Raw genomic sequence first — 16,429 nt, forward strand, 5'->3', positions numbered from 1 at the left:
GCATTCATATGTTCCCAATTTTTTTTTTTTTAGAAGAGATTTCACCTCAACTTGGCAAGCGGCTGCAGCTCTGGGGAAGTCACTGTAGGTCTGATGATCTAAGCTTACTGGCTCCAGGCAGCAGCTTCATTTTTATTCTCTATACTCTCACAGAATGTCAAGCTGCTTATTTAAATCACACACCCCAGCCCTCCAGATAAATTATTTAGTCTAGTGTATGCAACTAAAATGCAAGTAGTTACTTCAGCAAATAAATAAATAAATAAATGCATCAATACGTGAATGGATGGATGGATGGATGGATGGATGGATGGATGGATGGATGGATGGATGGATGGATGGATGGATGGATGAATGAACGAACGAACGGATGAATAATTGAATAAGATAATGAATGAATGAACGAACGAATGAATAAATAATGCCCCCCCCCTTCAGTAATTATTTCGAAGAATACCTTTTCCCGAGTCATACAAGTGAGCGTTTTCTTATTAGAGTACTATTTTTGGCTACTCTATTACCCACCTCTGGTTTCTTCATCTGCCCAAATGGACCGGAGTGGCTAAAATAATGAATCAGAGTTTAAATAAAATGAACTTAGGAGTGATAGTGTGAAGGGCCCTTCATCAAATTTGAATTAGGTTTCCCCCTAGGTGTGATCCGTCTCTGTATGGTTTCAAGAATGACTTACATGCATAGTAGGCTGTCTAAAATGAGCACATCCTTTCAACGAGTAAAGGAGAATTACTTGCTTGAAGTGCTTTTTGCTATTTTCTGGCTGGCTGCAAACAAGCCTGTAAATATTCTCATTCATTTCATTCTCAGGGCATTGAATCGATCGCACGGTAGGAAGACGGCGGTCTTATTCGGCCCCGGCTTCGCCTCGGGCGCCGCACGGGTAACTACGAGAGAAGAGAAGAGCATCGTAAAGACTGATGAGGGAGCGGGCGGGTATACGGAATGGACACGGCAAAGCCAGATGCGCTTCTGAAATGCTTAACAATGTTTTGGACATCACAAGAGTACAGGACCAAAACAAAACTGAGCTGTGTACTTTCAAACCTTGTTGGAGTTTCACTTTTATAGACCATATTTAGTTTTAAATATGCTCCGAGACAAGATAAGAGTATGATTTTTAATTTGGCTCCAATGCGGCTGTGGATGCTTCCGAGCTTTTATGGATCCTCCAATCTAGGTCGCTGTTTCACAATTGGCAGATTCACGCAGACGTGCCACATCAAAAGACCGCCAGGTTAGCGGAAGGGAATAAACACTATTTAAAAAATGTGCAACATTTGTGACAGGCTGCTTCAAATAGAAATATCGAATAAAAATCAAGTCATTCTCTCTGCTCTCAAATGCCGTGGACATGTCCCACGCAACTGTCAACAGGCAATCAAACACATCATCCATCAGTCCTTCTGTAATCTTACGTCTTAGGTCTCAGTCTTTGCAAATGTTTTCAGCCAAAAGGAACCAAATCCACAACTACATTTAGAACCAAATCTCTTTCACATATTTGAGTTTCTGTGGGAGCGTAATCAGACATCTTCCAAATGCTCTTTAATGCTTCTTAAAGCTTGTCTGGAACAAAGCAGAGCACATCCACTTAATGCTCTTTAAAAACGTCTAAAAAAAAAAATCTGGGATGACAACATCCATCTTACGGCTGAAATGTAGAACATCACAATACCAGCTGGCATTTGAGCTATATTTAGTCTCATGTATTATATGGACTAAATTTGTCTTGGTGGCGCTTTGTCACAATCAGTATTGAGGGCGAGCAAGTTTTGTGTGATATCTGTTTATCTTGTTTGTGTCGTCTATGGGGAGAGTTTTTTTTTTTTTTGGGCAGAACTGGGCCAATCTTGTGCTCACCTAATGAAAACAATGCAAATGTTATTTTGGGTTGACTTGTCAGACATGTAGCGCATTCGAATGGGACAAAAATGACCATGAAAGCCACAAGAGACTGTTAAAGTCTCTCTTCATTCATTATTCGGGTGATCTCGATTACTCTTCAGCAGAATGCCAATGCGGTGAGAAAACACAACACAAATGGAGAAAACATTTGTTGGGGAAAGGAACGAGCAAGGGCATCTTGGGCAGAATCAGAAGGGATTGTGCATTATTTCAAATAACCTTCACTGCGCAGCACGTCCATACTCTGCGAGGTCATTTAGACTCCATCTTTTCCCCGATGTCTCCGAGATAAGTCGGAACTTCTGTGGGGATCTCTGCCAATCAACTGGTAAGAAATACCTCCAAGGGCTTAGCAAGCCATGTGGCCTTGGTCATCTCAACTTAAGTGTATTTCCGTGAAATATTTACATCAACATGCAACATTTTCCAAAATTGACAATAACTTCAAATATCCAGCTGGCATGGCATTTGGGGGGGTGGTCCAACCATATTTCAGGGGGACAGTGCCCCCCCCCCCCCCCCCAGCTCCGCCAGAGCTCGTGTCAGCAAACAAGTTCTAGTTTTGCACAATTTTTGTGTGTGTGTTTTTAAACTGTTTAGGACAAATGAACATATTTCACATAGCTTAGTTACCAATATATATGCATCCATAGTCAAACAAAGACTGGAGAAAACAGCCTAGCACATTTTTCTGTCCCTAAGGTTCAACCTTCTCCAATCAAAAGCAATCACCAAGTGGCAAAAGTGAAGCTGAACAGAGCTCAGAAAGTTAAAGTAGGTATATGATAAAGAAGGACATATCGGACAGGTTGGAAAAAAGAAATGGTTTTGATAGCGCCAACCTCAGCGTCTTTCACTCACATTCAACACTAATGAGGACTTTCCACGCAGTATTCAGCCCTACTCACAATCTCCGAGCTATGCCGTACGACTGATAAGTCTCCAGACGAATGTTGGCTCGGATTGGGGACTCGTTCCTGCAGAGTGAATGGGATCATGGGAAGCGCAACAGCGCAGCCTAATAATATTGTGAAATCCACTCTAAATCCCCAAACGATGGCATCTGTCCCCCGCAGCTGTCCTGGCTGGCTCTCATCTGCTGAGGTCAGGCCACCTACTACAGTATAACCACTTTTTGTTGGCTTGAGGCTGGAACATCTACAGGAATGATGATGCCAGTAGTTGGACAGGCTGATGGATTTCCATCTTCCTGTTTGTAACACTGCACTTAGCACCGGGCTCTAATGAACATAAAGGTCATCAGAAACGGCTTGTTTGATGAGAAGCACGCCAACAACCATTATCACATTGTGGCGGTATACCGACGTGACTACTGTCCAGGCGGCACGGGTGCAGTTCGCAATTTGTTGAGAGAACGTAATGAAATGATCTATTTAAAATGCTTTCATTTAGCGAGATATATTTTTCTGGTGACATCTCGGCATGGAAATATAATCAATTGTTTGATTTCATGTTGTCATGTATCATGCTAATTCCACTTGATTTGATGATATTCATCGTACAAACCTAAAATGATCAATTCGCTATTGTCACACAAAAGACGTAAGGGAATGAAACTGCCATTCAATATCCTTTTTTGGAGTGCACTCGGTGGTTTTCTGTCAATTCCAACGTCTGACAGGCAAACGAGTCGACATTTAGTGGCCGAGGTGACGGGACGAGCACTTTGAGAATGATTAGAAATAGAATTGATTAAAAAGCTAGAATTATTTATTCAATTACAACCATGATGGAAAATGCCAAGTGTTCACATACGTGAACAGGCAGGTATTATCTCATCAAACAGTTCCATGACCTCCATTACGTGTCAGCATTTGACAGATGGAGAGAGAGCCTAACATCCACTCACAATAAGACTCGCGGCTTACGTGATTCCACGTTTTCATGATGATTGAGCCATTCTTGAAAAGAATACGCACCCCTGCGGTGACAAAAACTAAGCTAAGCGCAGGACATACAAATATGAACAATAATTCTCCATCAAGCAATCATTTCGCTTTCTACGTACGCCAATACGCATCTCTTGCTCTTTTTCTTTCGTTGTATGTTTTTCGATCGTCAAAATAAAATGCTCCCCGCTGTGACGAAATTCTATCACTGTCCTTTGCTTGGGCGACATGTTTACAAAGACAAGAGTTATTTGTATTTCACTCAATACAAGAAGCTTTGAGTGGATACAAACAGTATGAAGCCACATGGATGGCTCACTGTTTTATGTTTGATGCTGGAGGGCTCAAACTGAAAACCTTTTTTGCTGCCCCGCTGCTGCGTGCGATACATCCAATCATTTATTCCCTCCTCATCTAGATTTTATGCATTCATTCTCCAAAGTCCCAACTTGATGAATATTTGCGGCAGAACATCATTTTAAATGATGGTAATTAAAAAAATCAAAACCCCCCATTTAGGTTGTGACGAGCGTGCGGTCCCGATCCGCTGACCGGACACGCGTGTAATACGCGTTTCCCGTCGTTCACATACACAAACATGTTTGTGATGTGAAAGGAACTATTATGAAGCATGAAAACTGGTTGTCATGGAACTTAATCTTATTTTTAATGAGATATTTCTATGAGGCGTGCGTGGCAGCTCCGCAAACCGATCTCGGTGTTACCAAGATGAATTGCTGCCGTGAGCTAATTGTCAAAACGCCATGTGCTCACATAAATTGGTGAAATAAGAACCTTTCTTTAAGATGGCTTATTTGAATTGAAAAGGATATGAAACAAAACAGAGAAGGTGCACTTCTTTTTTTGTGTGTGCTGTCTTTCCATTTTGCCCGCATTTATTCCTCCATACATTTCTTTACATCTTGTTTTGGGCCTGGGCTGCTCTGTTGCCATTCAAATCACAATTTACTAAAAAGCTGGAGGCAACTTTCAACATGTGGCGTCCCAGTTGGCTGGAAGGGGGAAAAAAAAAAATAGAAATCCAATGAAACGACAAATAAAAATCGATTGTAAAACTTGAAAATGGTGCACTGTGGGATTCGGGGAGTCTACGGCATGTATATGCAAATTGTATATCCATTCAGTTTCCCACGCAAATGCGATAAAACATCCATTCTCAATATGCCGTCTTACAAATTTAACAGGAGGTGCAAAATCAGCGTGGGCGGCCAAATGGAGAACGCACATCAGTCATAGAGCGCAAAACCAAGCGAATAGCGTTAACAAGCCAAAAGCGCTCCGCCGCATTATCATGCCGAGCCACGTCGTCTTTTGAAGCGGTAATGAGGAGAAATGGCCGAGTTATGCGGAGAAGACGAGTGGCGGGGGGGGGTGAAGGCCTCCAATTCACCTCAACTGACGCCAGAGATAAAGATTAAGAACTCGCAGGCTGTTGAAAGACTAATCGAGAGGCACGCTTCCCCGTGTCAGAACCTTTTGAAGCTTGCGGAGTACATCGCCTTGCGTGTCGTATATTTGTGCGTAATATTCTCCATTTTTTTATGACTCTTAAGCCGTCTCTTTACAGTCTTACCCTAGCCGCCGGCTTCCGAAATATTTTAGATTCCCTTGGTCAAATGTAATGTTTTAATTATTTCTCGAAATTTCCATCACTCTTTTTAAAAGAAAACAACCCAAAAAAAAATGCAGAAAGCTATGGCGCTACTCCTACCGCCGGGAGTAATAAGCCCAAACGACATTTGGCTGATCTAATATCTGGGTTTTTACAGCAAATTAAAATATATCACTATTATTCCAGTAAAACCAACCGTGAAGAGTGAACGAGATGCCACTTCCTGCAGTGACCTAATCTGAAGCATTAATCTTTCACAGTTAATAAAACATATCATCAACAACTTTGAAGATGATGAATGCGCTTGACTCCAGGCGTCTCTCCCACACACAATGGAGGACAGATGTGACCCTGCGAGGGAAGAGTTCTCGGAGGGATGGGGGATCTTCGTCAACCGCTTGCCAATACATTATATAACCCTTGCCGTCTGAGTTGGGTTTTTTTTTTTTTTAATTGCAAAGGAGCCATTATAGTGCAGCAAAGGCTGAGGGGGTTGCAGCTTATGGTGGGTGGGTGGTAAGTTTCCACTCTGGACTTACAGTAGCGCCTTGTGGTATGAGTTTAATTTATTTTGCTGTAATGAACTGGCTTACATTCTTGTTATTGTTGGAGGGGCCATAGCGAGTGCTGACATTTCTGAATGTCTTTAAATGCATCACTACCCGTTTGTAATTTGTAATCAAATATTTTTACACTTTCAATTACGGAACAAGCTATTATCCAAGACTTCTGATTTCAAAAGTAGTAATCCAACAGTCTGTAAGAATATGATGAGATGATTATTTATCTAAATAAATAGAATAAAGCTTGCCAGTTGGCATTTTTAAACTTTGATCCCACAACTACTTTTTTTTTAACTTTTCAAAGTCAAAGTCTGATTTATTGTCAACTTCTTCACGTGTCAATAACAATAATAATAATACATTTTATTTGTAAGGCGCCTTTCATGGCACTCAAGGACGCTGTTTAAAGATAAAATAACAAGACACACAAAGAGATCGAAATTGCGTTTCCAACTATCCCACGGTGACAAGACATATCACATATTATATATATATATATATATATATATAAATATATAAATATATATATATATATATATATATATATATATATATATATATATATATATATATATATATATATATATATATACATTTCATGTACAATTGAGTTTTATCTCGGGGGAAATAATAAGGAATAAAAGCTTTGTTATTTTTAATGAACACTTTGGCCTATTACATTACTGTATTATAATGTTAGTCATAATGGTACTTGGAGAGCTAAGTATATTTTTAAAGTGGCACTTGTAAAAAGTTAGAAATCTGCTGCGCTATTGAGGTCAGAGCAGGCCACTGACTTAGCCATTAAAATATTCCTTTTCATTAGCCCTCCAAAGTTCCTCTCTTGCTTTCATAATATAAAGAAGCTTCAGGTCGTTTTCTATCTGCACAAAAAGTTCCATCCTATCGGTTATCTTTTCTTTTTTTTTTTTACATTCCTATACAGCTCACAATACATTTGTGCTACTTTTATCAACCGTCACATCATCAATAAACACAAGCAAGCCTGTTCCATTGGTAGTTGTGCCCTGCTTCCACCGTGTTTGACACATCGTGGTCTTTTCAGAGAAAATTTAATAATGGCCATTTTCCACAGGGTATTCCTGGCTTCTGTTGATACTTTTTTTTTTGTCTTTGCAAAGGAAATGACACCTTTATCTTCCTGCAAAACACTGCAAAGACAACTCAAGAAGAATATGGAATATTCTTCATTTTCCAAGCATGCAAAAGGTGGAGAGGTTAGGGGTCATCCCCGCCCATCCATCTTTGGGCAAGCATGCAAACGATCAGGTTCTGACTGTCATCCGCAAGCCCCGCCCACTCACTTCCCACGCAAGCTTGGGGTTCACACCTCTCTTTCCATGTCCATGTCAGTGTAATATTTTCAAAGTCAAGCAAGCCTCTCTTTTCTGGCGTGTAAATGTCTTAATGTTACATTCAGTGGTCCCTTCCCGTCTTCTACATAATGCATGGCTGTCACTGGCGCTCTGCTCTGTCTGAGCAGCCAACTCTGCGCCAGAGAGTCTTCTGACCTTCAGAGGACTTCTCATCCAAACTGGATAGTCAAACAATTTAAGACCTCACATTTTGACACAATTGCGTGACGACTCATCTAATTCCAAACATAGTCTACATCGGGAATACGTGATAGCTTTTAGCATGTTTGACAATCTCTGAACTAACGGAACGTAAACACATTTAGTTATCTTCCTTTTGCGTTGATATGGAAACAAACACGGACTATCCAACTGTTCAAACGGCACCAAGAAAAACCATCATATGCTTTAATGCCTTTTGCAATTGCTGCTTTATTAGGCACACACTGATTTAAATGATAGGTTCCCCGCCAGCTTCTGCGCTGGCTGAACGGTCTGAATGGCCTTTCCAGTGGGTGCCGTGGAGCCAAACACATGCGTTATTAGATGCAGCTCGAGCGGGGATGCTCAATGGCGCACATGGATAATTGGTCAAATCTCACAGCCTCCGGGCGTGAATTGTGTTTGTCAACAAATGAGCCTCTGAAGAAAGAATCTTATTGCAAAGCTCAGCATCTGGCCCAGTGAAATTTTCAATCCACTTATTTTACATGCATATGATACTTTGGAGTGATGCTGGGTTTATTTTACCTCTGTTTATTTGAGTTTTTTAACAGACTTGGTGCTCAGTCTTCACACATGATAGATAGGTAGGTAGGTAGGTAGGTAGGTAGGTAGGTAGGTAGGTAGGTAGGTAGGTAGGTAGGTAGGTAGGTAGGTAGGTAGGTAGGTAGGTAGGTAGGTAGGTAGGTAGGTAGGTAGGTAGGTAGGTAGGTAGGTAGGTAGGTAGGTAGGTAGGTAGGTAGGTAGGTAGGTAGGTAGGTAGGTAGGTAGGTAGGTAGGTAGGTAGGTAGGTAGGTAGGTAGGTAGGTAGGTAGGTAGGTAGGTAGGTAGGTAGGTAGGTAGGTAGGTAGGTAGGTAGGTAGGTAGGTAGGTAGGTAGGTAGGTAGGTAGGTAGGTAGGTAGGTAGGTAGGTAGGTAGGTAGGTAGGTAGGTAGGTAGGTAGGTAGGTAGGTAGGTAGGTAGGTAGGTAGGTAGATAGATAGATAGATAGATAGATAGATAGATAGATAGATAGATAGATAGATAGATAGATAGATAGATAGATAGATAGATAGATAGATAGATAGATAGATAGATAGATAGATAGATAGATAGATAGATAGATAGATAGATAGATAGATAGATAGATAGATAGATAGATAGATAGATAGATAGATAGATAGATAGGTGTGAAAGAAGTGAGAAATATTTTGAACTCCTACAGGTCCATATGTCATAAAGACGTTGCTCGTGTCAGGTCCCTGTGGCGTTTCCCCCCCCCACACACACACTCATCACCACCACTTTCCGGCTCAGTGTCGCCCAAACGCATCCCATTAAATCACTCATCTTCCAGTGCAGTCAACTGTGACAATAATTTGATAATGACTCAAAGGTAAATACTTTCTTGTTCAGCCAGATGTATTTCCTTTTATTCCCACACAAGGCATTGTAGATTTTTTTTCTTTTTTCTGCAGCTAAAGTTTCCAAGACAACCTGAGAGCAAGATAATGATGATACAGTTTGTACTATGAGACATCAAGAGTGAGGCTGCTTATCTGCAAAAAAAAAAATGGAAACAACGCAGCAGTTTGTTGGGTGGTTGTCTATTTTGTCACATTTCACCAATCCACAAAGAAAGAAATCAAGAATTTTTTAATCGGGAATTGTTTTTTTTTTTTTTTTTGTAGTTCCCCATGGCCTACTTGACATGCATGCCTCCAAGCGATTAAGCAGCAGGACACCTCGGGTCATGTGAAACAAGCTGCATGGTTCTTCTCTTCGTATGGCCAGAAATAGCTAAATCACCCTTCACGCTGTCAAGCTGCTGCAGCGACCCCTCCCTATGATATCATTCTGCTTCAGTGATGTCATCTTTTTTTGCATTTGAAGCTGCATTATCGTTTTGATTCCTTATGGCTTTATTGAATTGGGCCTTTGAGTGATTTTAATCAGGTGGTTTTATTGATCAGAGGTTGGACAAGGTGCCTGAATGTCAACTCTAACAGTTTTATGCTTCCTGATGTTTAGTAAATGCCTTTTTGGGTTCTCCACAGAGAGATGCTCGGACATGTCAGTGAATTGTAACCTCACTTGACTTTCCTGTTAACTGTATAACACTTTACGCCGAGTTTGAATCAGAGCAATTTGCAGTGCAATTATTCTCCTGTCAATAATATTAAGCTGGCTCTACCCAAAGAGTATTCCCAAATGCTTGGTTCCCCGCGAGCTTCTGTGCTTGTCTAAGGACAGGTTTGACCTTGATTTAGATAGAACATGTCCACTACACCTGATCGGATTCTCTCACATTGACCTGGCGTCTTTGCTCCTGGATATGCTGCAGAATGTTCAATAATGCAGGCTGGGGTACGACAAGGCGCTCGTTCTTCAATACCACTTCATTCCTTCCTCGGCAAACAGAGAGTTGAAGGGGTTAGGCGGGAAAATGAACTTTTTTTTTTTTTTTTTTAACACACTCCAACAGAGAAGAGAACACACGTGTTTGGAAGGTTGTTCAAATACACTATGTGGCCGCAATGCATTGACTTCACCATCAAAATGATCGTATTTCCCGGACTATAAAGCGCTACTTTTGCGCAAGCTTTGAACCCTGCGGTTTATACTCCAGTGCGGCCTATCGATGGATTTTTTATGATATTGTCTGATTTGTGCATATTCTTTTATATATGGAAATTCAACATTAACACACCGGCGGCTTATCCAGTGCGGCTTATAAATGAACAAAACGTTTTTCCCGAATTTTAGCTGCTGCTGCTTATATTCGGGTGCGGCTTTTAGCCAAGAAATTACGATACGTCACTCCGGTTCCTGTCTGTCCATCTATCAGTCCACCCATCCAACCATCCATCCATCCGTTCATCTATCCATCCATCCATTCGCCCATCCGTCCATTCATCCATAAGCACTTGCGGAGAGATCCCGAGGCATTTCCAGTCTAGCCTCCTCCCAGTGGGACCTCTCCCGGAACACATCAGCAGGGAGGCGTCCAGGAGGCTTCCTAACTAGACACCCGTGCCAGCTCATCTGGCTTCTCTCAATGCGGCCAAGCACACGTCAAAAGAAAAGCATTCATGTACTGTATTGCCCATGTAAAATTGGTATGCGGACAAAATAATTGCTTGTACATTTTACAAAATGACAAGAACAACTTTCAAGGTACAACATTCATGTGGTATTTTTTGTTTTCCTGTTTTGGAATGACTCTTTTATAGATGGGTCTGACTACACTACACCCTGCCTGCCAAACCTGAACACGTTTAAGTGGGGAGTCAAGTGTCAAATGGTGCTATCTAGCGGTCAATACCTCACACTGCACTTAACTTCATTTACTGAACCTTTCTTTGCAAACTGCAGCATGCTGCTGATGTGTTAGAACCCTTTCAAGACATCACAATAGTGTTATTTAATGTGATATCACTCAATAATATCGGTTGTTTGCTTCATCAGACTAGTGCCTCTCTATAATTACGCAATTCCACAATACAGAGATGGCAAAAGTCATGCTCAGTAGAGGGAAGAAAAAAAAAAGTACTTCGGTGATGAATGAAAAGTAAACAAAATAAATAAATAAATACAGCATCTGAAGTGTCATCATTCACACTATTTGCAAAAAGATACAAAAGTCCAGATACAATAAATGGATTAAAAGCTGAAATGAAAAAAAAAAAAAGGTCATGTGAAGTACCTCCACATCTATCAAGTACAGCACAGAGTATTTGTACTTTTTTTTTTTCCTACTTTTGTTCTTCCCCACCACTGACAGTATCAGCAGCAGAGAATATATATGTATGTTTTGCTTCCCTTAATAGATGCACTTGAACTCAGCTTGGGTCACTCCATTCTAGTTTGCTCTTATCTACTTCATAGCAAAGACAAAAGGGCGCGTACACCACCACGGGTAGCATCTCTTCGTCGCATGTTGGCTAATGGGGCTGAATGTATATGTTCTATCACTGCCCGACAATCCCCCTCCCTAGAAATGCAGCAATTCATGGATGGATAACAACGTGGCCTTGATGCATCATAGCACATAAAGGCCTAAATGGTGTGTTTGTTTAACCGTCGTGTTCCCTTCATCTCCGTGCCAGACTGTGAGGTGGTCCCCGCTCCAGTTTCCGGCCCCCGGGGAGATGAAGGCTATCCCTCGGCAATATCCATTCAGGCCATTGGCTCTTCGGAGACTAATATGGAGGGGTGGGTGGGAGGGGGGGGGGGGGGGCACCTGGGGAGGCGGCAGTGATTGATGATATGCTCAGGCCAATCACAGCTCAATAAAGCTCGTACCGAGCAGGGAAGTCTCGAGCCGCCGCTAAAAAGAGACTTTGTTACATAATTGGAGGATGCAAATGAAATGTCAAACAATTCACGCACAAAAGACCACATGCATGTGTTTGTAATGAAAATGACTTGTAAATGTAATTGTGTCGGAATATTTGACCATTATTTGTTGCTGGGAGGGGGCAGTGACACAACTGTTTGAGCGACAGGATGTCTGTGATTTCCTTTTACTGTCACTGGTCTGTTGAAAGGCGCAAACAGATGCTGGCTAGTGAGTGACGAGGGTGGAAAATGTGTCTGCGTATCATCCGCATGCACAAGCAAGACTGGAATTTAGCTAGTACTCAGGGATTGGCTTCTGCTAACACTTTCCTCGCATCTCGGCTTTATTGCCGAGAGGTAGTCTTTATCTCTTTGTATGTGGCATGTGAAACGCTACAAACAAATATTGTCCCACATTGCACAGTATGTACTCAGCTCATAAAACGCAACTACTTCACAGGCACTTGTTTACAAATAAAGATAAAGTACTGCTGCCCGCTCGTTGGTTGAGCAAATTTTCTAAGTTGATTTATCGTCGTATGATATACATCAGCAATGATGCGTCTAAGATATATGTAAGATTAAAAAAAATTAACCTACAGCCGTTGCTGCAATAATATACCGCCATCTAGTGGTTGGCATTGGAATTGCAAATGCATCTGAGTCTTATGGAAACCGTCTTAGAGACGGGAGGTTTACCATATATCGTACTGTAGTCAACAGCCAGATGCTAAGAAGAAATTATTAGACACCTTCATTCTATATTATGGTGTTTTGCATAGTTGGACCACTATAAATGGTGTTTACAACATTAGGAACTATAATAGCAGCAAAGTAAAAAGGTATCACGCTAAGGTAGGCCTTTTCATCGAGGTTTTTTCAACAAAGCAACAAAGGGCTTATTTGTTGCCTATGCATTGTCAGGTTTCCCAGCAGGAAGAATGTACATAATTACACAGAGAGCGTCAATATTGAACCAAGTATCCTGCCTGCTTGCCTTCCCAAAATAATACGGAGCACCTTTGCCCTTTCACACTAAAAAACACTTCCGGGCAATGGCGGGCAGTTCCCGAGCGAGGTGTCAAACACTGCACGTGATGATAATTATTCAATTACTGTTACAGATATAAATACAAATACTGATTTTGCATTGAGTCGTCAATTCTACTTGTTGCTTTAATACAGGATGCAAATCTGAAACATTTCTGCTGGACTTCTGACCCCGAACCGGCATAATGGGCTCATTCAGTGAAGTCTCCTCACGTCCTACAGCTGGCGTTTGTGCTCGCTCTCACTTACAGAAGTAAATTGTCATGGGTGTTGGAGTGAAAACTTTAGTGCAAGTGGAGAGGAGCTTATAAAAAAAAAAAAAAAGATTCCAAGTCCAGCTCATTCTCGGCGGCGTCTCGACTCAGACCTCATAGATCCACTGAGGCTTTGAGGTTGTATTTTTTTTTAGAATTTTTACAATACAGTTCTGCTATGGTCAGCAGAAATAGTTTACATATTGAAATAGCTTTGAAGTTCCAAGCCCTGCGGTACAGTATGTATATTTGACAAGCACAGAGTAAGCACATAAAATGTGTTTTTTGTTCCTTTTGACTTTCATCTCTTGTCCACATGGTTGTCTTAAACAAAAAACGTCTATAGATCTCCGCAGCACGGACTATTGCCGTCTCCGATAAAAGAAATAGATTGTTATTGCTTCGAGTCCTATATGAGGAGTGGGAAAACAACGAGTGCGTTTCAATCTATTTGTCCGTAAAGGGAAACAAAAGTGTAGATTAGACAACAGAGTGAGCCAACTCCCCGTTGTGGTATGTCGCAACAAACGCATATCCAGAATCGACCAAATAGCAGTGCTAGCAAGACGAAGCTAGCGTTAGCACCAAAAACCAGATGACATTAGCCACAGTTGCTGGGTTCATATGTCGTGTCACTATGTTTTAGCAGCTTGTCGTTTAAGTTTTGCAAATCCACTTCAAATTCCAAATCAGGTGATCAATTTGCATTTCAAGCAGAAATGTTGCTCATGACGTGTTACTTCTTCATCTTTTAAGTTGAATGATATCCATCCAACTCTAAAAGACCACTTCATTGTTGCCGATGTTGACGCTTCTTCGCTCCGATTTTGTTTGCTTGTCATATGGCAAACGACGGATGGTTATTTTCAAGGGGTGGCTATTCCGCCATTGTTTCAGCAAAGCTCCCTTTCGTTTTAATGATAGCGATGCTCGGAGAGCTAAGTGATTTTTTTTAGGTGGTACTTGGTGTTTTGACAACCACTGCTCTAAATATACCCTTGCAAAAACAGGTAGCCTCCTTGTCACCTTAATGTTCGAGCCTTTGGTTGCACCTGGTGCGTATTCCATCTTCGTCCCATCTGGAGGGAGACGTGGGAGAAACACAAACAAACAATAGGTGATGGTTATTTTTTTTTTTTTATCAAAGGCGCCAGATGTTCTCAAAGTCACCTTTGTGAAAGACGTTTTCACAAAAACCCAGAGAGTTCGACAGTGCGCAAAACTTTCACAAAGCATACCTATCACCAGGCACACACATGGGAAATCAAATGCGCTCATCCTTTCCAGCACAGTCCTGGTTGCTTTTTGGAAAATGTGTGCAGGAAGGAGCCTCTCAAGAGTGTGAAATTACTCCTCAGGGAGTACAGAAAACAGGCAGCAAGCCACAAAATGTCACCTGGATTCCGCTCAATGTCCCTCATTTGTCAGAAGTCTACAGCACATGCTTTCCTTTCAAAAAAAGGTTTCTATGGTGTACTATGAAGCGTTCCTATTCAAGCATGTTTTTTCATTGTCATGTTGAGAAACAACCTTGTAACCTTTTGGAGTGTTTTACGAAGCACTTGCTTTGACTTTCAAGCCTTGACTTTATATATGTGCAATTTCAAGAGGAAGAAAGAATGATTGATGCTTTTTTGTCGTTAAGGGGACGCATTTCATTCCATTCATTTTAATGACTGAAAAGGAAGAGCGAAATCGAAATTGAATGAGGAGAGAGCGCTTTTCGGTGGGGAGTCCAATCACTGTGTCATTATAAACCCAAGGGGAAAGCAGTGAAGGGTCTCTTTTTGAACTCTGCATTTGTTTTGAAGTTTGCATCCAATTAACCAGACTAAGTCGCTTCCTCGGGCTAACATTTGCTAGGTAACATGTCGAACGCACACTTTGGAAGCTGATTCTCATTTGTTCTGCCTTTTTTGTTTGTTGTTTGTTTCTTCTTGTTGGAGCTGTAGTATGAGCACTGAAAAGGGCAAGGACCAATTTTTACTGATTGACTGACGAAAGTGATGGTGAAAAGGAACATACACACACACACTTTATTTCAAAGACTCTATGGCAGTCTTGAAGTCCATTCATCCGTCCATCCATCCATCCATCCATCCATCCATCCATCCTCTATCCCACTTGGGAAAGGTTCATTTGGAGTGTGGCTCCATTTTGTATCATAACAAAACATCCACATGCTTCCACAATAAGATAAAAGCTGAAATCCTAACGTGGCGAAAACCTTTAACGTCACTAGTTATTTGCATTCCTGTTGTTTTATCTGCAGTCAACCAAAGCACATTATGGCGTGTGAAAACGGGTGTATCGAAGAATCGCTTTATATTTTCAAGAATCCACAAAAACAAGTCGTTATTAGCCAGAGGAGGTCAACGGTGCTTGGCTTGAAATCACATAACACCTTGTTAATGTTGCAAGGCAATTAAACTGCTTCTCCCTCGCTGCTGTAATGTGACTGTTGTGTGAGTAAATTCTCAGTATATCAAATGGATTGTTTGAATGCCGTACAAAGTACGTCAACAGATATATTTCTCATCAAAAGCTTGTTATATTTCTGATTTTAAAAAAAGCCATTGTTTAAAAAAAACAGATGTTATTCTTTAGCTCCTCAATGGCATTTTGCATTGCGTTGTTAGCAATAAGCTAAATAAATGACATAACGTTACATGGTTGAGTTTAACACCTACTTCCTCTGAGAATGGCATTGAACAGCTTGAAAGTTATTTGATCAAGAATTCATCATTATCCGCAGTTTGCTAACTGTGTAGGCGAGTGAGGCATGTGGCAAGGAAGAGTTCATTCTATTGCCATGTTGTACCACAATCTGTTTTCATTTTTCTTAACTGTTTGACCTCGGCAGAATTCTGTGCTCTGACTCTTGTTAAAGAGTGATAGAATTTTGCGGGAATCACTTATGTAATGTTTGGATGGTCTGTGAAATGCACATTTTTCACTTGTTGGCCTTGATGGATGTCCTTTCTTGGTGAATCATTTGTTTTTGCCTTCATTTAGAGCAGCCGTGAAGAAACATGGCACTGAATGCGTCAGGTCACCGGGGCTCCTTATAAATCTTCTCGTAAATGTTCATAACAACCTTCACAACGCAGATAATGCGCATTAAGTCATTCCAGAATTGGACGACAATGTAGACACTTTTTTTTTTTTTTTAAAGAGA

At 41.1% G+C, this 16,429-nt stretch overlaps 1 long non-coding RNA gene across 1 annotated transcript in view; it reads right to left on the reverse strand.

Moving 5' to 3' along the window:
• Nucleotides 1-16,429, reverse strand: part of LOC147058604 (uncharacterized) — a 113,392-nt gene that overhangs the window by 80,466 nt on the left and 16,497 nt on the right. The gene's annotated exons all lie outside the window — the stretch shown is intronic.

This window comes from Syngnathus leptorhynchus, chromosome 4 (genome assembly GCF_054491065.1).
Source record: "Syngnathus leptorhynchus isolate UIUO chromosome 4, UIUO_Slep, whole genome shotgun sequence".
In the NCBI taxonomy this organism is placed as follows: domain Eukaryota; kingdom Metazoa; phylum Chordata; class Actinopteri; order Syngnathiformes; family Syngnathidae; genus Syngnathus; species Syngnathus leptorhynchus.